The sequence below is a fragment of the Schistocerca gregaria genome, chromosome X (genome assembly GCF_023897955.1).
Source record: "Schistocerca gregaria isolate iqSchGreg1 chromosome X, iqSchGreg1.2, whole genome shotgun sequence".
Lineage (NCBI taxonomy): Eukaryota > Metazoa > Arthropoda > Insecta > Orthoptera > Acrididae > Schistocerca > Schistocerca gregaria.
The window spans coordinates 118,477,919-118,500,603 of record NC_064931.1 but is presented as its reverse complement, the minus strand read 5'-3'; positions in this window follow the sequence as shown (position 1 = coordinate 118,500,603).

Sequence of the window (22,685 nt, the reverse complement as noted above, 5' to 3'; positions counted from 1 at the left end):
CCCATCTGTTGACTCATGGATCGAGACGTGGCTGCACGATCCGTTACAGTCATGTGGATAAGATGCCTGTCATCTCTACTGCTAGTGATACGAGGCCGTTGGGATCCAGCACGGCGTTCCGTATTACCCTCCTGAACCGACAGATTCCATATTCTGCTAACAGTCATTGGATCTCGACCAACGCGAGCAGCAATGTCGCGACACGATAAACCGCAATCGCGATAGGCTACAATCCGACCTTTATCAAAGTCGGAAACGTGATGGTACGCATTTCTCCTCACATCACAACAACGTTTCACCAGCCAAATTGGTCAACTGCTGTTTGTGTATGAGAAATCGGTTGGAAATCTTCCTCATGTCAGCACGTTGTAGGTGTGGCCACGGCGCCAACCTTGTGTGAATGCAATGAAAAGCTAATCATTTGCATATCACAGCATGTTTTTCCTGTCGGTTAAATTTCGCGTCTGTATCAGTCATCTTCGTGGTGTAGCAATTTTAATGGCCAGTAGTGTATCTTCAAGTTTTATTTACAAATGTTCAGTGTGCTGAGCGGTCTGAGGCGCTGCAGTCATGGACTGTGCGGCTGGTCCCGGCGGATGTTCGAGTCCTCCCTCGGGCATGGGTGTGTGTGTTTGTCCTTAGTATAATTTAGGTTAAGTACTGTTAAGCTTAGGGACTGATGACCATAGCAGTAAAGTCCCATAAGATTTCACACACATTTGAAAATTTTTTTTGTTCAGTGTGACTACCGTCTGTAACACGACAAATGTTCTATATGTAATCAGTTTCCTGTCAAACCCTCTGAAGAAAGTCCTGGTGAATGATGGAAAATGCTTGTGATATCTGTTGTTGCAGCTCTGTCTTTAATCTAACCCATGCAGAGACGATCGCTGGGGTTAAATTATGTGATTGTGATGGGCAGGATATTGTTCCATTACGTCCAATCCAAGTCGGTAAATTGCTTCGGAATGCGCCATCTTGCTGCAAAATAAATTCTGTGCCGATATCCTTTTGTAATTGAGACAGTAGATAATGTTGAAGTATGTCCAGGTACGATATATCAGTTACAGTTGATTCAGCGGTAAAGAAGAACCGTGAATTTTGTCACAGCTTACAGCGCGAAAAACATTTACCTTAGGCGAGATCCGTACACGTTCGATTACGTGACGTTGTTTCTACTCACCCCATATCGGAACATTATAGTGATTCACTTTCCCGAAGGTATGGAAGGTGGCTTCGTCACTGAACACAATTTTATTAAGAAAATCATTTTCAGACTCTATTTTGTTAAACATTTCTACACACAACTCAGCTCGTTTTTCTCTATCACTTTGTCTTAAACCTTGCAATTATTCCAATCTGTAAGGTTTGAACGAGCGAAATTTCCGTAATACCTTCCACACTGTCACATTAGGCATATTCAATTGTAAGCTGGCACATCACATTGATTTACCCGGACTGCGAATGTAAGACTGCCGAACTTGTTCTATTTCTGCATCAGGCACTGCTAGCCAACCCTGACGCGGCGTCCTATGTGACACATAGCCAGTTTCGGTGAAACGATTATACCAATTAATACCAGTTTCTCTTTGAGGCGGTGGCTTCCGATATTTAGTCTTCAATTTTCTCCGAGCTATAGTAGCGGATTTAGAGTCATGAAACCATAAACAACATTGCGCACACACTGCACCATTATACGACTCCATGATGACTGTTGGAGTAACTCATTCGCGCATGCCACCTAGCGGGAAGGTCAGGAACTAGCAATGTTAGGCGGGAATAAACCTTGAAAATATATTGCATTCAGTGCTGTATCTAAAATTTCAGTAAGTTATTTACCCTTTTCAAAACTGAGGAATACCTTCGCATAACTAATTTATAAACACCCTGCAATGAATACACTTCAGGTTCAAGTGGCCTACTAGGTCCGGTCAAATAAGATTTAGTGCTGCACGAGTCTAATATTTATAGGAGTGTCACGTACAGCACGTCTGACGTACGTAAAACAGCCATTAATACTGGACTTGGGGATGCCACCCGTTTGCTTTGGCCCACATCATCGGCAAATTGGTGGACATAAACAAATGACTGAAAATCCAGTATCCGCGAAACACGACGTCATAAGAAGAATTATAGTTATCATTACAACACATTCAGCGACTTCGCAACTGACATTCAAATTGCCAGTTTATAACGTAACTCAGCTTTTGGACTTCGAGCCATATCATTGTGTCACCACAACTTACATCCCAAAAAAATATTTAGAAGCAGAATAAATATTGTGATGGTTCTGTTCCATCTCTGTTTGCGCGCATATATCGGGACAAGCCACAACATCAGTACGTCACGGAAGAAAGCAGACTTCTTGTATCAATAGGTTCAATTAGTCCAACCATGCACACCGATGAGGAATATTTCGTGGGCACCAGCTGCACACACTGGTCCAGCAGATCAGCAAATCTGCTATTGGTAAACACTGCATTTCTACTGGAAATTCGATAGTGTATAATGAAACTGAAATTGTGGCCCGTACATTGAAGTTCTGGGGCTCAATCTTCAAGGCATCATTGGAAATACAATTCTCTGAAGACCTGATCCACTGGAGCGGTGATTTCCAATTGATTCAAAATGGTTCAAATGGCTCTAAGCACTATGGGACTTAACATCTGAGGTCATCAGTCCCCTAGACTTAGAACCACTGAAACCTAACTAACCTAAGGACATCACACACATCCATGCCCGAGGCAGGATTCGAACCTGCGACCGTAGCAGCAGCGCGGTTTCGGACTGAAGCGCCTAGAACCGCTCGGCTACAGCGGACGACTCCAATTTATTACTGCATGGAATTCTGTATTGGGAAACTTCGTGCATTGCTTAACCGATAGCTTTGTGCGAGTTTATCGAACGCGGGTGACCGATCTCATATCGATAGTGCGAGATTTCACCACAGATGGCGTTAAGAGCAACGAACCGATTCACAGCACAAGCGCATGCGCTTAACCAACGCCTGCGCAGAGACTTTGCGAACAAAGCGGTTATTGCTGAAACAACTACTTTTTGTTTTTGACTGTTTTTTGTCTCAATTTTAATGTGACTTAAATCTTTCCGTTTATGAAATAACCGATATTCGATTTTTTATTGCCATTATTTCCAGTAATGAACGTAGACTTCGAGCAAAGATTGAAAAATTCTAATGAATGTGAAGGAGTAAGAGATCTCGATCGATATGGGGTTGAGGCTGTGGCAGGAATCGGTCCCAGTGTCTCCAGCATAGATGGCAAAAGTGATGGAGACGGACGCATCGGCGACGAAAGCGAAAGGTCACAAGTTCGTGACTTTCATGCATCGTCACTTTTGGATGGTATCCGTTTCTTTCCCTGAAGTAAGCACGATATTGAGGATTCAGTTATTATCCAAAAATATTTACAGCTCGTCATTCACATTTACCTTGTCATCAAAAGAACATTGTCGGTGTTTTCTCCTTATTTTGCCACAAGCTTTTTTGTGTTTTTAATCTTTTAAAGCAAACAGAACATTGTACTTCATTGATACCACACTTCGTAAAATACTTCCAAACTAAGGATATGCCATTTTACAATACAACTAATGTCCGAGGACGGCACTGAGAAACTACCGTACGTGATGACTGGGTGTTGTGTGATGTCCTTAGGTTAGTTAGGTTTAAGTAGTTCTAAGTTCTAGGGGACTGACGACCTTAGATGTTAAGTCCCATAGTGTTCAGAACCATTTGAACCATTTGAACCAAACTACCGTACAGATAAGGTGTCTGCAAGTATTGGACACTGCAGCTACACGTCTACCATCTAATAGACCACGCCACACAGTACAGAACAGATACAATCTACCTCAAAAGGGCCGTACCGCTTCCTATGTCATATGTTTATTACTCGTTTCTAACTGACGGCGTTGTTATAAAAGTAGCACGGACCACTTTTCCCATTTTCTGTAACAAACACATTATCTGAAAGCAATCGAAATTTTATCAATAAACATTAATCGTTTTTAAAAAATGTTTTATTTAAAGGAGAAAAAATTTAGCACGGCTGTTATCGCTAGTTGACACTCCGGTTTTTTTACCCTGTTATTAATTAAAATTAAAACCTGCTACAACCGAGACAAAACTAACCGAACTAAAATACCAGAGTCGGTATGAACCCGCAGGTATTTCCCATCCCTAGTACACCAAGCACACGGTGTTGGTGTCTGAAAGAGAGAAGCTTAATGTACAGAGTTGGAGTTAGTCAGAACACACTATACCGAAAAATCGTTGCGGCAGCTCTTCAGAAAGTTTAAGAAACAAAACGTATTGTATTTGTAAAACAAACTATACGTTTCGAATGATTGCTAAGATATCGCAAATTTCGTCTATTTTATATGCTAATAAATAACTGTCCGTCTCACCAACAAAACTGAGCCCTGTAATACCTTTGAATGGTGCATCACCGCAGGACACGGAAACGCTTTCCGCCTCTCTGATCGAGGTCGATAACGCGTGGAAGAGATCGATCACCGAGCGAGGTGCGCAGTGGTTAACACACTGGGCCCACATCCGGGAGGACGACGGTTCAAACCTGCGTCCAGCCATCCTGATGTAGGTTTTCCGTAGTTCCCCTAAATCTCTTCAGGCAAATACCGGGATGGTTTCTTTGAAAGAGCACAGCCGACTTCCTTTCCCATCCTTCCATAATCCGTTGGGACCGATGAACTCACTGTTTGGTCCCCTCCCCCTAAACCAACCAACTAAGACTTCGATCCTGAGTTAGCCAGTTCGATTGGATGAACCATTGTTCACCAGAGTTTGGAGAACAGAGGGAGCGGGGGTGCCAGCGTACAGTTCCTGACCATAAGATGGTGTGCAAGTTTCTCTGGCTTGAAGTCGTAAGCTCTGACAGATGTCTGGGGCTAGTAAAAAAGACTATGTTGATGGTGATCCGTCGAACCGCTGCAGAAATTGAGCTCGCGGTGCTCTGTTCTGTGCGAGAGAAGTATTTTACGTTACTGCGTAGGACTTCCACTCATCGAGTCACGTTGTACACAGTACAGACAACCTCTGATTTGTACACCTATTCGTCAGTCATCTGCATTAATCTGCTACGTTTCTGAAATTAAGAGCGATGTGTTTGGCCAACGGATCATCTGATAAGCGCGAGAGGGATATGGAGGTGCTCAAGAAACTCCAATGGCAGAAGCAACAAGAGGAGTGTTGTGCATCATGGAGGAGTTTGCTGTTGAAAACCTGAGAGTGTACGTTCAAGGAAGAGCCAGGATACATATTATTTCCTCTCACATAGGTTTGGCGAATTGGCTACGATGATGAATTCAGAGAAAGTAGACCTCAAACGGAGTTTTGCTGACAGTAATTCTTTCCCAGCATGATTCACAAGTGGATTTGGTTCAAAATTGCTCAAATGGCTCTGAGCACTATGGGACTTTAATTCTGAGGTCCTCACTCCCCTAGAACCTAAAACTACGTAAACCTAACTAACCTAAGGACAGCACACACATCCATGCCCGAGGCAGGATTCGAACCTGTGACCGTAGCGGTCGCACGGTTCCAGACTGTAGCGTCTAGAACCGATCGGCCACTCCGGCCAGCAATGGAAATGGGAAGGGACGAATAGTAATGGTACTAAAAGTATCCTAAGCCACACAAAATTAAGTTGGTTGTGTAGTATACAGAAGTCTCTGATGTGAATGTTGTTCGATGTTGCATGGATGTCCAACATACTGATCACGGGAAGGGCATCCGGTCTCCCTCTGCCACTAACATAGCCAAATCCGATACTCATGGGGCTGGGCGAGCATCCCTCATATTACAAAAAAATGGTTCAAATTGCTCTGAGCACCGTGGGACTTAATTTCTGAGGTCATCAGTCCCCTAGAACGTAGAACTACTTAAACCTAACTAACCTAAGGAGGTCACAAACATCCATGCTTGAGGCAGGATTCGAACCTGCGACCGCAGCGGTCGCGTGGTTCCAGACTGATGCACCTAGAACAGCTCTGCCACTCCGGCCGGCCCTCATATAACAGATGTCGGATGTCATAGGCTGGGCAAACTAGTAAAATAGGTAATGCGGCTAATTGTGGCGGAACGAACATCACACTTTAATGCTGGAGAGAGTAGAAGTGTGTCTGAACACACAGTGCACCGAACACTTATTACGATGGGCCTTTGCAGATGACGCCCCTTGCATGTACCAATGTTAACACACGGCATTGGCAAGTACGACTAAAACGGGCACGTGACCATTGGTGCTGGACGTTGGCACAGTGGCAGAGCATTGCATGGTCTGATAAATCCTAATACCTTCTTCATCATGCCGATGGGAGTTTGCGAATCTGTCGTCTCCTTGACACATGTGCTGCAGGCCGGAGACAAGCTGGCGGTCTTTCCATTATGCTCTGGGGAACATTCACGTGGGCATCCATGTACTCAGTGGAGCTAGTGCAAGGCACCATGACGGCAAAGGGGCATCGTACACTGGTTGCAGACCACGTGCACCTCTTCCCAACGATCATGTTTCTCGATGGCAGTGCCATTTTTCAGCAAGATAATGCGCCATGGCACAAGGCCCGGAGTTTGATGGAGTGGTTCGAGGAACACAGTGGCGAGTTCCGGTTGATGTGCTGGTCTACCAACTCGCCAGATCTGAACCCGATCGGCCAGCCGTTGTGGCCGAGCGGTTTTAGGCGCTTCAGTCCGAAACCGCGCTGCTGCTACCGTCGCAGGTTCGAATCTTGCCTCTGGCATTGATGTGTGTGATGTCATTAGGTTATTTAGGTTTAATTAGTTCTAAGTCGAGGGAACCGAAGACCTCAGATGTTAAGACCCATACTGCTTAGAGCCGTTTAAACCACTTTTCTTAACCCGATCGAACACGTCAGGGATGTGATTGAACGTGGTGTCAGAGTTCATAGTCCCCTTCCCCGGAATTTACGGGAATTAGATGACTTGTGTGCTCAGATTTGGTGCCAACTCCCCCCAGCGACCTACCAAGGTGTCATTACTTCCATGACACGACGGCTCGGCGCTGTTATTGCTGCCAAAGGTGGACATACCGGCTATTGACTAGGTGGTCATGTAGCTGTGGTTGATCAGAGTATAACGTCCTTTTGATATTAATGTTAGCACTGAAAGTCGACTGCATTCATCATACAAAGCCAGTCGGCTCAATAGTGTATTTTTGAGTAATGCACCATTATTCACGGTTTTTTTTTCGGCGCATCGTTTGTTGCATTTTTTATGTTAGGAAATGTGTGTAAGAAGTAAACATTACAACGTCTGAAATGTCTGCGTGTGCTTATTAGTTGGATGAGGTAACTGTATAGAAGTTTTAAAGACCGAGTTTATGACTGTCTAAACACTTTAACGACAGCTGTGTTTTCATCAGTTCTTCTTTATAGATTTGAAATCTCATTTACATCACTGTCCAAACAGAAGAAACCGTTTCTTTATTCACAGCACATCCGGAGCTCGCTGCGGGTATTTATTATTATCGGGCTGTTGACGCTCCTTATTCGCTTGTAACGGGCCCGCCGCCTTGATCGCACTTTAGCGCCGATTTTCTATTCGATGGACGCGCTCTCCCCGTCTGTAAAATCGCATATCTTACTGTTCACAGCTGCTGATGGCGTGAGTGTTTGCTTTTCTGACTTCATTGACTTTTAAATTTAATTAAGGGTAAATGTTCGAAAGAAAAGTCTCGCGGGCGAAGGAAGAAGAGGAAATACAAATCGCAAAACATTTCCAGCGAGAACAAATAATTCAGTTACGACTAATAGTTGTCTCCGAGACTGTAACGTTTTCAATTTCGGGAATCGGATTCTGCGGAGCGGATCGGGACGAGTCGCTGCAGAGGGAAAGGGAACTGCTGGCGCACTTTACGAGATTGCTGTTCGCAACACTCTGCGTCAGATCATTCCACTGTCTTATTATAAATAACTGCCCTCTTTCTCTCTGCGCCAGCCTCTCCAGTAAACTGGACAACACTGAAACGGCCGCGCACGATACGGCTAACTTCCAAATGTTGTCTGTGACTTCTCTGTGCACTGCGTCACTAAAGCGTAACGCAGCTTATCCGTAATAAGGGCATTTGTAGTCGTTTGCACTCGTGCGTTCCTAATCCGGCAGATTTTTTCCACTTGAACTCACATTGAGCTCCAGCAGTATTACACGACAAAGCAAACTGTAGCCCCGGCTGTAGCGATATCTAACTTGATCACGTGAGGAGGTAAAGCCACGTTCCAGTTCAGTGCAAATGCACGCTGTTTCCTCGAAGTGCAAGCGGGAAACTGGATGGACGAGTGTCTTCGCGAGCAGTGGTAATACCTAGTTATTAATACCGTGCGGTAAAATAAAGTGAAGCAACTCACAGAGGTCCAGTGTGGGCTGCAATTATCGTATGGCAGGGAAACTTGATAAATATTGTAATGCAGTAATGCGGAACCGATTTGCCCTGGAAAAAAGTAATTCCAATTTTGCCCATCAGGTGCAAATCTGGTACTCCGAATGCGATAAAGACATATAGAAATGTTTCCATATGTAATGGCTTAGAACGGGACGTTGCCAGAAAATGTCCTAGACCTCTGTGAGCGGGTGCACTTTAATTACAAACATCCGGTACCAAAGTTCCTGTTGATGAGAAAGAGAAAAGGTTGACTGTGGCACAAAGAGGCAGAAAGAAAATGCTGACAGCATCTTGAAATTAAGTAACTCGGTGGTGCGAAAATTGTGGTGGGAGGCACACGATGACGTGTGGAGTGCAGTTCGAACATCTGCCCGTAGAAGTAGACACTACCTTCAAAAAATGGTTCAAATGGCTCTGAGTACTATGGTACTTAACATCTGAGGCCATCAGTTCCCCACAACTTAGAACTACTTAAATCTAACTAACCTAAGGACATCACACACATCTATGCCCGCGGCAGGATTCGAGCCTGCGACCGTAGCGGTCGCACGGTTCTAGACTGAAGCGCCTAAAACCACTCGGCCACAACGGCCGGCAGACACAACGTGTACATGGCAAACACTGCATTTAGGATATGCCTAAATGTACTATTATACGCCATTTTCAGCGATACTATGAAGAATACAAGGATACATGAACTACGCGAGAGTCTCACAGCTTTTGTTGCATGGAAACAGATTTCAGGAATAACAAATCAGCGGTTGGAGAAAACACTCTTCGTCTAGGGTGCGTGGGTCAAATATGTGTGTTAAATGAGTATTAAAGTATTGAAATTAAAAACGCCAGTGGCTTACATCCACAAGACATAAATGCTGTGAAATTTATAGTATGTGAAAAGTAATATCGAACAAATGTGCCAATCAGCGATTAATTATCAAAATACTTTTAGTGCGTACTGCACTCCATTTGTAAGGTCACATACGTACGCTGTTGTTATCTCTCTCTCTTCCTCAGGTGCAAACACTACGGTGCTGATATTTTGTCGATGTTTACACAGCAGGTATGTCACTCACAAGGGAACATTACCGGGTGTAAGTAAACGATCTTGATTAAACTTGGTGGGTAAGCAAAGGTTTCAAAATAAGGCAATATGTATTTTCTCGTTTTTGCGTAATTTCAATATTAAGGGATAAAACGTATCCCGAAAGGTAATTTGGCATATTAGGTTTAGAGCGAATATCTTCGAAACCATGATATATAAAAACGTGTTTCTTTTAAAAGTTGAAATGTAATTAATGTTTTTGAAAACTCTATAATCAACTTTTGTAATAATTTGAAATTTGTCAAGAAAAGACTCACCACCATTGATTAATTTTGAAAAATGAAAACTTTGGCTACCACACTAATTACAGAAGCTCTCACGTTGCATCCACCAATCTGTAATAAAGCTGATTTCTGCAGTACCGCTTTTAGAAAATAAGATTTACACAACGTGCTGTCTGAGTACTTTCAACATATCTAACTAAAATATTTAAATTTTATTTTGCTTAATTTCGCTTTGTGTTTTAAATTATTTTATCTTTTAAATTAATTTTCTTGTTCTTTTAGTTAACCGTTTCACATACGTATATTTTGTTTAATTGAAAACAATAAGTAACTCAGAATTATGAGATAAAATCGTTATAATAATGATTATTTGTAAAGAAATGCTGGAAACATAATGTTTATTTTACACTGTGCACATAAAATGAACGAAATTGCTGTACAAAATACACTCGAAGGACAACACAATAGAAAAAATTTAGCAGGGTTCTCAAATTGTGGAGCGAGATCTTCTAAATATCCTCATTTGTACCTAGCATAATTCAGCACATTGGAAAAATTTGATGAAAAGATAACTGATTAAGTACTAGTGACCGCAGCTTGATTATATTATTTATCAAGTGGCGATTGTCTTCATAACCATCCACCTGCACTAGATCTGAAAAACTTCTCCCAAAGTTCTTCCAACAACGAAAGTCGTATACGTACAATGACTGTACCTCTCCCAACGAGCATTTTGGGAACACCGGATGAACATTTTCTTTGTCTCCAAGTACGACTATCAAAACAGTTACTTCACATTGACTGCCCTAAGAATCTAACAATAATGCAGATATTTCTCCCGTAAAGGGAAAGAAAATTCCTGTCAAATTTCTTTTGACGTGGTCAGACGTTAGTTTACAGATTTCGATGCAGTCACAAGAAAGTTTGGAGCTTTTTTAAAAGGGAGTATCTCCACTGAGTTTCTTTTAAAACTATGAAACTGGGGTTGTACTGGGGTTGTACTGAACTATAACTGGTACAAATAATGATATTTAAAGGATCAGTCACGAAAATTTGAAGTCGTGTTGAATTTTGTTTTACGATGTGTTGTCAGCCGTCTGTATTATGTGAAGAAATTTCGTTCATTTTACGTGCGTGATTGAAAAGAAACGTTATGTTTTAAACATTTGTTTACACATTATCGTAATTGCAATAATTTTCTATTATAATAATGGGTTATTTATTTATTTTCAATTCAAAAGATATGCGTATGTGAAACGTTTAAGTAAAAATCAAAACAAAAAAGGAGTGTAAATGTAAAATAACAGTTTAAAACATAAAATAAAAATATGTAAAATAAATAATTAGAATAAAAATGAACACTCAGATATTTTAATTGTTGAAGGTACTCCGTCAGCACGTTGTGTACAGCTCAATCCCTAAACACTGTTTTTCAGAAACCAGCTGTATTACACATTGATGGATGTGGTGTGAGAGCTTCTTTAATCAATACTGTAACCAAAGATTTCATTTTTCAAAATTGATTAATGCTGATGGGCCAATTTGCAAAACTTCAGAAGATCATAAAACTTGATTATACAGTTTTCAAGAGCGCTGCTTACATTTTAACTTTTATATGAAAAACGTTTTTTATATAGAATGGTCTCGAAAATATTCGCTCTAAACCTAATAGGCCAGATTTCCTTTTCGGATTGTGTTTTACCCCTTAAAAGTGAAATTGGCGAAAACGAAAAAAATACGTATTGCATTATTTTGGCGTCTCTACATCAAGATTGTTTATTTACACCTGTGAATGTCCTCTTATCAGTCTCAACCAAGACGATGGTTCATTTGTTTGAGCGTCGAACAACACTGACTGTAGGAGCAGTTACAATAACTACAACTAATCTTTTTTTCGTTATTTATTTAGAAACCATTATTACGTTAGCGAGAACAATCATTTATGTTTAGACAGAGACAGCTTGAACGTGCGGTTAATACTCAAATTAAGTAACTCGAAATAACAGTCCACAGCTCGTGCTACCTCTGGATCACTGGGTCCCGGGTTCGATTCCCGGCACGGTTGGGGATTTTCTCTGCACGAGGACTGGGTGTTTGTGTTGACCCCATCAATTCATCATCATCATCATCATCACCATCATCATTCGTGACAGTGGCTAGACCGGACCGTGTAAAAATTGAACTGTGTAAAAATTGAGACTTTGTACGGGTACTGATGATGCCGCAGTTGAGCGCCCCACAAACCAATAATCATCATCATCATCATCGAAGTAACAGCCGTCCCACGGCATAATTATACGGTGCCATTTGTAATAGGAGAGAAAGTGGTAAGGAAAACAATATACACTTTTCAGAAAACTTACATGTCCATTGCTTGACGCAGTTATAGACACAAGTGACAGCAATACAGGAATAATAACCTTGCATTTCTTCGGTTTGACGAAGTAGTCATATGTACAGCATAGCATTCGGTGGAGCATCAACCACACTCGTTTTGTTAGTATCTGGAAAACGACCGATTGCTGCCTGTTACTGACTGTTGTCCAAGCACGGCCATAACTCCCTCGCAAAAAAAAGTTATTATTGCGGGAAACCTAAGCCAGTCGAGATTTTGAGGTGGACCAACAGATAAGTAAGCGGCAGTTGATGGACACAGAGTTTAAGTTTCACACGCAGTCGAGTTTTGCCTCCACCGACGACAGCCGTAGCTCTCTGAAGCCATACACAAAATGACAGACGACTCGCGAATTAGCTCTAAACAGCCGGTCAGATCTAACGACGTCGATTTATGTATAGTTACCTGTATGTTTAGACTATATGTCACAAGTATCTGGTACATTATGAGACAAAAAGACAAAGCCGTCGGGACGGCGAAAGACTGGCGTTCTACAGAATTACTAGAGACGTTTACTGTTGTCAGTTAGCGCCACGAATCTCTCACTTATTCTGTTGCCTTCTCTACCAGTACATGTGCCTTCTTTACAGATCTGTACTGATTGTATGGAAATGTCCCTTACAAACTAGTAGAATGTTTTGTGTCATAAACCGTATCCGGAGAACAAACATGTAAAACAATGTGTTCCACTCTCGCATCTGCTGGGTCAAACAGCACTGGTTGCTTGCTGTTATTCTGGTAATTATTAATCCTGCAAGTAAATAATCATTGTGATGTCGATGCCCAAAGTTAGGGACAGACTATTTCTACAGCAGCCACATTCTGGAATTGTTGCCTCTTCTTTTACTAATGGCACGTACTCTGTTGCACTGCTACGCCGGAGTATAGCATTCAGCATTGGTACCTTATTGGTTACTTATATAATAATTGTCAGAGTCACAGCAAATCTTTATCATTCTTCCAACCACACAACATGGGAGAGTAGGATATATTGTCTTATGTATATGTTCCTGTATGTCGGAAACAGATCGTCTGAGTACATGTTCATAATCAGCTTAAACAGTCTAAAAAATAGACTAAGTTTCTTGCTTCCTCAATTCCAGTGATAATCAGAAAATATAGACGGCTCTCTGCATTGTGATACGTCATCCACAGGTGACAGGGTTAGCGTCAGTTTCTCCTTTACAACTGCAAGTCAAAGAGCAGTGAAAATTGTTCATGATCTGACAGGCATTAATATACAGCCTAACCAGAACATGTCTGCGAGTCGCTTTCCGAGATTCGTGTACGCCAATTCCGATGTGGCTCTTGTATTCTGGCTCTTGTACTCTACCCACAGAGGTGAATGTACAGCTTCACTCTTAACGCGATTCCATCTCGACGTACAGATTTTTCACAGTTACCCTTAAATAATGCTACTTATGCAAATTCAGAAAAGTCGTCGCTAACGATCTCATTATCCACTGGACATTAACCTTGAATAAACTGACAACCTGTTTTCTTTAATGAATACGCATGACGGCGACCATCGCAAGTATTATATTTTTTACCAAGCAAGGTGGCACAGGTGTCAGCACACTGAAATCTCTTTCGGAAGGACTAGGGTTCAAAATTCCCCCCGATCATCCTACTTTACGTTTTCTGTACATGTTTCAATTTTAGCTTCTTTGTTTATCTGTGAGGATAAATTTTATGTTAATAAATTACTTATACTATTATTGCAAACGGAAAGAAGAGGAGCTATTTCAACACATTTAATCTCCTCTGTCATTTATTTCTGCTTTAATAGTTGGGCACTGTTCACAATAGCTTGCTCCTTTTTGAATTACTATCTGTAGTTAATATCTGTATTTGAAGAGCGTTGCTGAAATCATCTATTCACTTTATAAATGTTTAACTATGATGATTACTTATGACGTGAACTATCGACCACGGTTTGCGAGTAAATTCGATCCTGGGCTGATGCCAAGATCGTTTTCCTGGCAGTTTACACGTCTTTCACCAGTGGAATCGCTTTCTACACGTGAAACCAATGACTAGAGCCGTGATTTGCATACCGAATTAAATTGTAGATCCACAGAAAACTGGCTATGAGAACGGGATTTCACATCAGAGAAAAGCGCACCATTTCTAACAAAAGAGTGTCGTTGAAAGGTACGTAAGACTCCTTCGTTATGAATCAGTAAACTTAACTTACGTCACTTCAAACAAAGCAACGCGATTTGGCATTACAAGGACCGTTTCCTCATACCTTAAACTACGCTACAGGGAAAGTGGTGGATGGAAGTCAGTGACCGTGCACGACAAATGTTCAATACGATTAGATATGCTGGAACATTCGAGGAAAGTGTTTTCTCGGATGCAAAGGAAATTCTTCTTGTCAATTGCGTTGCAACGAGTAAAACATTAACTGTAGAATAATACTCAATACTTCAGTCCGAGAAATACGCGGAAAGAGGCGTGGATTGAAAAAAAAGTATTTTTACTGGGCAGTTCACCTGCCTACAGTGGTGCTTCAGCAAGAAGAAAAAACTAAGGGTTTTGAAGTATAGATTTTCGGAACATAAATCCTATTCACCAGATTTGCCACCCTCTGATTTTCACTCTCATTTCTCAAGAAACTAGTGGCTGGAAAATGCTTTGAATCCATTGCTGAGGTTATAGTAACTTGTAGACATTATAGTTTCTTACTTGAGGGATGGAAATTATTCAGTAGAAAACATTCAAGAAAGTGCATGGATCTAACAGGGAACGGTATATTTCACTCCTACACCTTGAGATACTTGATCTTTTGTGTAGTTCATCAGTTAATAAACTATGCAGTTATCTAAGGAACTTTTCTTGCTGTGTTAGTTTGCACATACTCTCAAATAGAGTATGCATTAAACAATTTACGCGATATATGAGCGCAGTAATTGCGTCTTACTGACAATAACTGCGTTGGCGCGCACGGAGAAAAGAATTTCACAAAAAGTAAAGTGCATATGTAATCGGAAGATGTTTATGCCTAATAATTCTCGTTATTAATACATCCAAATCAGTAACGTCGTATGGGCATCAATACTGTATATTCCCCCACGTTGCAGAGTTCCTTTACGACTCCCTAGCTGATCTTCAAGAAATAAATTGCTCCTCTATGTCGGAAAAAAACCACGCGCATAGTTCCATTAGTCGATCACAGTAGTTCATAAGACTACACCTTTGATTGTTACAGGTATCAGACATTTATTAAAAATTTGAAGGGCAGTAGCCTGCCTGATATGGTAAACGAGAAATTTACGGCGAACTGATTTTGGAAATCACGAAAAATCTAGATCTGGATTGTCAAACAGTCATTTGAACCCAGCTCCCCTCTTACGCGAATCTAGGGTGTTAACCACTGCGCCAACGCACCATATAGCTTAAGAAACAAAGACGATTCATCAAACTATTTCTAGTCACAACTGATTTTAAAATCTCTTTCTCTCTCCCTCTGCGTGCGGCAGTTGTACAACCTTACGTGTGCTACAAACTCGCCATTTAGTCAACTTGTACATCAGCAATAAATATGAATTCTCAGTGTATAAGAAACTATCAACCTCGATTGCGATTAGTTTCTTATATATTAGATTATCACGATTGCTGACTGTGGTGCAGTGTTGAAAGTACATGAATTCTCAGTACCAGTACTCCGTCTCTAGGAATGTGTAACTATACTTACAAAGCGGTAATCAGACTCAAGAAACTCGATTTTGGAAGAAAATAAGGTCTATGTATTAGGAGTGCTTTTCGTTTTGAATAGTTTCTGAACATTGAGTTTCTGAACATTGAGCAAGCTGTATCAGTGTTGATCGATCATGTTGCTTGAATAATGTGAGTGAAGTAGTTCTTTTTGCAGATGATAGTGATATTATTATAAAGGTCGAATAAGGAAGTATCAACATAGACAAAATTAAATTAGGTCTTATGAAAGTTTTTAATTTTATTATTCTTTTATTTTTTTGCAAATTGTCTATCTTTTAACTCCACTAAAAACACTGCATATCCAGTTTTACTCGTATAAGAACAGGACAGAAAGTTCTTGGGTGTCTATACTGATAAATACTTCAACTGAAGAAACTGCATACTTGGGTTCTTAGAACATTAAGCTTCAGAAGTTTATACCACAAGAATAACTGGCAATTTTTGGGTAATGAAAGTCAGTGAATCGAAGAGTTTTTGCCTATTTCCATTCGTTGATTACCTGTGGGACAATGTTTTGGACAGATGCATAGCGTAGAAAGAAAGTGTTCATTGCGCAAGAGAAAGTAATCAGAATTATGTCTCCCCATTCATACACGTCTATGCTATAAATATCTATTTAAATGTTAGGAATATTAATAACAGCCTCACCGTACATTTCTTCAGCAATGAAACTTGCTGGCAACACTGAGTTTGAGCCTGAAGGTAATAAAATACTAGAAAGAAAAATAATCCCCCCTACACTTAAATGAATATAACTTTGCGTTGAAAAGGACTGGAATGCACAGCTATAAAATTCTTCGGCAGTTTACTGACAGAAATAAAATGTGCGACCGCCAGCAGTAATCTTCCGAAAATGTAATTCGACTACCTCTTTTATACTGCACTGTGCAAGAATTCTTGAGTAGATATATACAGTCAATTAGAAACAGAATTCCCGAGTAAGCAGTCACATAAATACATTTCCCTACAGACGTGTGTGCAATTAATGCTAATTTTACACCTACATCACAGTGTGCATCCCCTGTATATGGTCTATGGATTACTTTAAATACTCAAACTAGACTTTCTGATCAGCAGAACCATCTTACTACGAGCTACACTCTTTAGTATTTTCAGAATTAGGGAACGACCGGTGGGGAGCAGAAATAATTCTCTAAAAATGAGGCAGATTTCCTGTTATTACTGCGAGAAATTCACGCGAATGAGATATTTACGACGTCGTATTTCATTCTTCGACAACGCGGATATGCGTGGAAAAGTTCCTTTTTATCGAGTAGAAACTTGAAGCGATATGAAGTCCGATCACGGACGCACATTTATTACCGTAGCCGGGATCTTACTAGTGCGCGTTTTTCTGTTTTCCCGCGACGTTTGTCACGTTGTGACGAGACGCGACCTAATGTAGCCTGCAATGCCACCGCCCTTTTGCGTTCAGCATTTCCGCGAGAGCGACCGTGAACATGAGTGAGGCTCACAATTCTTGGGATGTCGTTCACGAACGCGGGGCCCGCTGCGGCAAGAGACACTGATTGGGATGGGACCGTCTTGCTCCGTCACGATTGGCCACCGGCAAATTACTTGATACCTATACTCGTCTCTGTCTCTCCGCCTCTGATTGGTTCTCATCAACTGTGCCTGCAACCCCTCCCCTCGCAGCCAATACTCATGCAATCAACGAAGCAACCAGCGAGGCAGAAAACATTGTAATCATGGCAAAGCGCTTCCAGAATCGGAATTCCCCAAGTGTTCTCCGCCGGCGCGCAGTCGAGGTGGCGTATCGCTGACGACTAATTTTTGGGTCAATATGTATTTATATCCGCATTTCACGGGTACTTTATCTCACTGTCAGACTTCGAAAATCCGTCTCCGCAGAGTTTCTGAAGTCTGAGGCTATTTTTCGGAGCAGAACGCGCGCACAGTTTCTCAAGCTCCTAAATGACAGTGTAATGAATAGCCGCCAGTCTTTAGAAATGACGTGAATTAAGTATGACCAAAATACTTAGCCCTTTATCTAAGGAGGATAAGAGACAACAAGAGCCGTAACTACGTAACTTGGAATGTTTAATTTTACAAATAATTCTGTGCTTGTGATGTAACACTATTGAATACTAAAGTACGGATAGAACTTTTGCAATTTTGCTATCAATAATATTCTCTGTTGTGACATAGTTTTAATTAGTATATTTTACTGTGAAATATATAAATTCTATTGCTGTTTCAAGCTGCAGTGTGGCGATCGTGCTTACTGTTTCTGGTACCTTAAATGAGAGATCACTATGTAATTATTTGAATTACGCAAATTATCTCTACATTTTGAAATGTTTTCATGACTCACTATTACTTTACGTGTGCCTACGTATATTTGAATTTGTGCGATTGGCCGATAATACAAACATTGTCTACTGCTAAAAAGATGGTCGTGGCCAAAATAGTAATTTCATCGTAATTTAATTTTACCAGTTGACTTTTTTTTTACCAATACAGCAAAGATGCACAGAAATTTGAAAGTGTTTCAGGACTTGAAACTATATAAGCGTCGGTCAAAGATCGCATATCACAGAGTCTCATGTGAAAATTTTATAGTATACGAGCAATAAGATAATTCTGTCTTCAACCCGATGGTTGGTATCAACATTTCAATGATTTACTGAGCGCATTTCAACCGAAAACGGTGTGCCCAGTTTATTGACGTCTCCTAAGCACAGTCCAAGGTGACACTTTCACTTAATAAAAATCATTGCCAAAGGCAAAAAAAGCGATAAGTGGCAAAACTGTCCAAAGCCAAGGAGTGAGCTCCGAGCCACTGGTTTGGTAATCTGACACGTTATGATCGGGTCACACGAAGGTAATACGAGCACAATAAACAAAATATCTTATCCATTTTGTCATCTCCACTATATCGGTTAAAAGGGTAAGAACTTCCAACTCCATTTCCAAGATCATGAAATCAATTCCAAAAATTATGCTATCTACATCTACATGACTACAATTTATACTTAAATATTTGACAGAGGGTTCAAAGATCATTTTCAGTCTCTTTCTCTATTCTTCCATTCTCAAATTGAAAGTGGAAAAATGAATAGCTAAATCTTTTCCTGTGATGTCTGATTTCTCTTATTTTATCATGATAATCATTTCTCCTCACATAGATGAGTGTCAACAAAATATTTTGGCATCCGGAGGAGAAAGTTTGCTATTTCGGTTTGATGAGAAAATCTCGGAGTAACAAAAAACGCCTTTGTTTTAATGATTGCCATCCTTTTTCGCTTATCATACGAAGACATGCACGGAAAGACGGGCTAATCCTTGAATGTAAAAGCTTAGAGATAAGTGTTGTCAGCTATTGCTGGGTAGCCGGCCGCGGTGGTCTAGCGGTTATAGGCGCTCAGACCGGATCCGCGCGACTGCTACGGTCGCAGGTTCGAATCCTGCCTCGGGCATGGATGTGTGTGATGTCCTTAGTTTAGTTAGGTTTAAGTAGTTCTAAATTCTAGGGGACTGATGACCACAGATGTTAAGTTCCATAGTGCTCAGAGCCATTTGAACCATTTTTTATTGCTGGGTACGGGAACTATCAAAACTGACATTGGTCTCACCCCTAAATATCACCTAGGGGTGAAACCAATCTCAATTCTGGTAATTTCGTACCCAGCAACAGGTGGCAACACTTATCTCTAAGCTTTTACATTTGAGGGTTAGCCCGTTTTCCCGCTCATGTCTTCATATCTTTGACACTCTCTCCTCTGTGATGTGATAACACAAAATTAGCTGGCAGTCTTTGAACTTTAGCGGCGTCCTCCATCAATCCTCTCTAGTAAAGACCCCAAACCGCACAGCAGTACTCAACGGTAGTGTAGGTAGTGTCTTCAGTGGATTTCTTGCATCTTTGCAGTGTTCTGCCAATAAATGACAGTACTGATGGTTCCAATTTAAGACATTCGTGACTATAATCTCTAGGTATTTACTTGAATCGAAAACCTTTAAGTTTGTATGATATCTAAGTGAAATTTATCGGAAATTTGAACTATTCATGTTGAGGACCTCACACTTGTCATTGTTCAGTGACAACTGCCTTTATTGGCACCATGTAGATATTTTGAGTAATTTTGTAACTGTTTTTGAACGTGCGATGGTTTTCCCACATAGTATAGACACCTGCAAACAGGTTAAGTGGACTGATCGGATTTTCTTCTAAGTCGTTATATAGATCGAGAACACCACAGGGCTTATAAGGCTTCCTTTGGGAAACCGAATTATAACTTCGATTTCATTCGATAACTTCCTGTCAGTTATTATGAACTATGACGTTACAAACAGGAAATCACGAATCCAGTCACACAGCTGAGTCAATACTCCATAGAAACGCAGTTTGCTAAGAACGCTCTTATGAGGAGTGTCAAAAGCCTTCTGGAAATCAAGAAATATGTAATCAACTTGAGATCTCCTGTCTATAGAACTTATGTTTTAGTGTGAATAAAGAGCCAGTTGTGTTTCACAAGTACGATATTTCCTCCATCTATGACGGCTGTGAGTCAAAAGGTCGTTGTGTTAAAAGTATTTCATAATGTTGGAACACAATATGTGTTCCATATTTGAACGTGCATTCGACACAAATTTACATTTTAAGCACATAGAAAACAATTTGATAGTGGAATATGCTCAACCCTATGGATATCATCAAAATCTGCAACAGAAAATACAGGCATATTGCTATAAAAATGTCTTCAATATATGTTAAAAGGACGAACAGATTTTGCCAGCCACCAATATTTTAGTAATTTGAAATACTTACACTAGCTTGAATTGTTTTAATTTGTACACAATCATGTGCGCCTTGAGTGATTTGGAATGCAACGATAAAGTACATTGGTTCACATTAAAAGCATAGCACATTCTCCGTTGTTTTTATTTGTTTTTGGTTTCTATACTTTGATGAACAACCTTTTCATCACAGGCGTAAAATTTTCCACGAACTTATTCCGCTTAGGGTCAATAGAAAGGGTATAAAAAGAAAATTACGTCTTCAGACGGACACACAGAGCCCAGAACATACACAGTATTACAATAACGATTTGTCAATTAAGGCAGTGTTTATTATCCCCCTGTGAACTTATTAGTATTTTATTTTCACACTATCTGATCAAAAGTAGCCCGACACCTATTGCTGGACATTAATTTGGGGCGTCTGGTCGTCTATGGAGGAGTGGCAGCCCGTCCTTCCTCAGAGGGGACACCGGAGTAGGTAATGATGTTAGATGCTGGGATCTGGAGCGAAATTGACTTCTGAAGTCATCACAAAGGTCCTCCGTTGAGTTCCAGTTGGGACTCTGAACAGGCTAGTCCATTTCAGAAATGTTATTGGTTCAAATGGCTCTGAGCACTATGGGATTTAACTTCTGAGGTCATCAGTCCCCTAGAACTTAGAACTACTTAAACCGAACTAACCTAAGGACATCACACACATCCATGCCCGAGGTAGGATTCGAACCTGCGACCGTAGCGGTCGCGCGATTCCAGACTGTAGCGCCTAGAACTGCTCGGTTATCCCGGCCGGCAGAAATGATATTATTCACAAACTTTTGTCTCGCAGCTGCTGCTTTATTACAGGGTACATTGTCAAACTGATATAAACAGTCATCATCTCTGAACTGTTCTTCCGCTATACCCAGTACACAACGCTGTAGAACGCCTCCTTATACCACCACATCCAGCGTTTTATAAAGCGCAATAAGAGGACCACGCCTCAACCAAGGAGCACACCCGCATACCGTAACAGCAATTCTCCATACTTCACTTTTGGCACTACGCATTACAGTTGGTACGATTATCCAGGCATTCACCAAACCCAAACCCTTCCATCTGATTGCCACAGGGTGTAACATGATTCGTCACTTCAATTCACCTCTTTCCAGACATCCACTGCCCGGTATGCTCAATGTTCGTAGTTCGTTAGTACATGAGGTCTGCCATGTGTTGGATTAGTTGGAGGTGCTCCTTCACGTTTCCACTTCGGAGAAGGGTTGAAATCTCCCTGATGGATTTGTTCCTCTGGTGATATCCAATGTTTAGTTCACGTTCGAAGGCACTAAGCTCTCCTGAATGACCCATCCTGCTGTTACTGGTCCTCTGCTGATGACACAATTCTCCTCGCCTCCTTTTATATTGGCGGTTCTACCTCTCGTGACATCTAATGGTCAGTTCCAAATTACAAAGGGGCGTCCGGTTACTTATGATGAAATACTGATGTACCATCTTTGATGTGAATGCACAATAACTCCTTCTTTTTAAAATATAGGGTTGAAATGAAAAAGAAGGACCATGCGAGATGACACAGTAGTGAAGGCGCTGGACTCACATTCGGCAGGAATAGGGCTCATATCCGTGTCTGGTCGTCCAGCTTTTGGAATCAGACGGTTTCTTTAAGTCACATAAGGCAAATACGGGGATAGTGCCTTAAAAAGATCACTGCCTATTTCTTTCCTTATCGTCCTCTAATCCGAGTAAGTCCTCCGTCTCCAATGTCCTTCTCCAGAATGGGAAAATAACACTGCCGGCCGGTGTGGCTGAGTGGTTCTAGGCGCTTCAGTCTGGAACCGCATGACCTCTACGGTCGCAGGTTCGAATCCTGTCTCGGGAATGGATGTGCGTGATATTCTTAGGCTAGTTAGGTTTAAGTAGTTCTAAGTTCTAGGGGACTGATGACCTCAGATGTTAAGTCCCATAGTGCTCAGAGACATTTGAGCCATTTTCTTTCTTTCTTTTCTTTTTTTTAAATACCACTCTTCTTCTTCTTTCGCTACGGGCTCTGT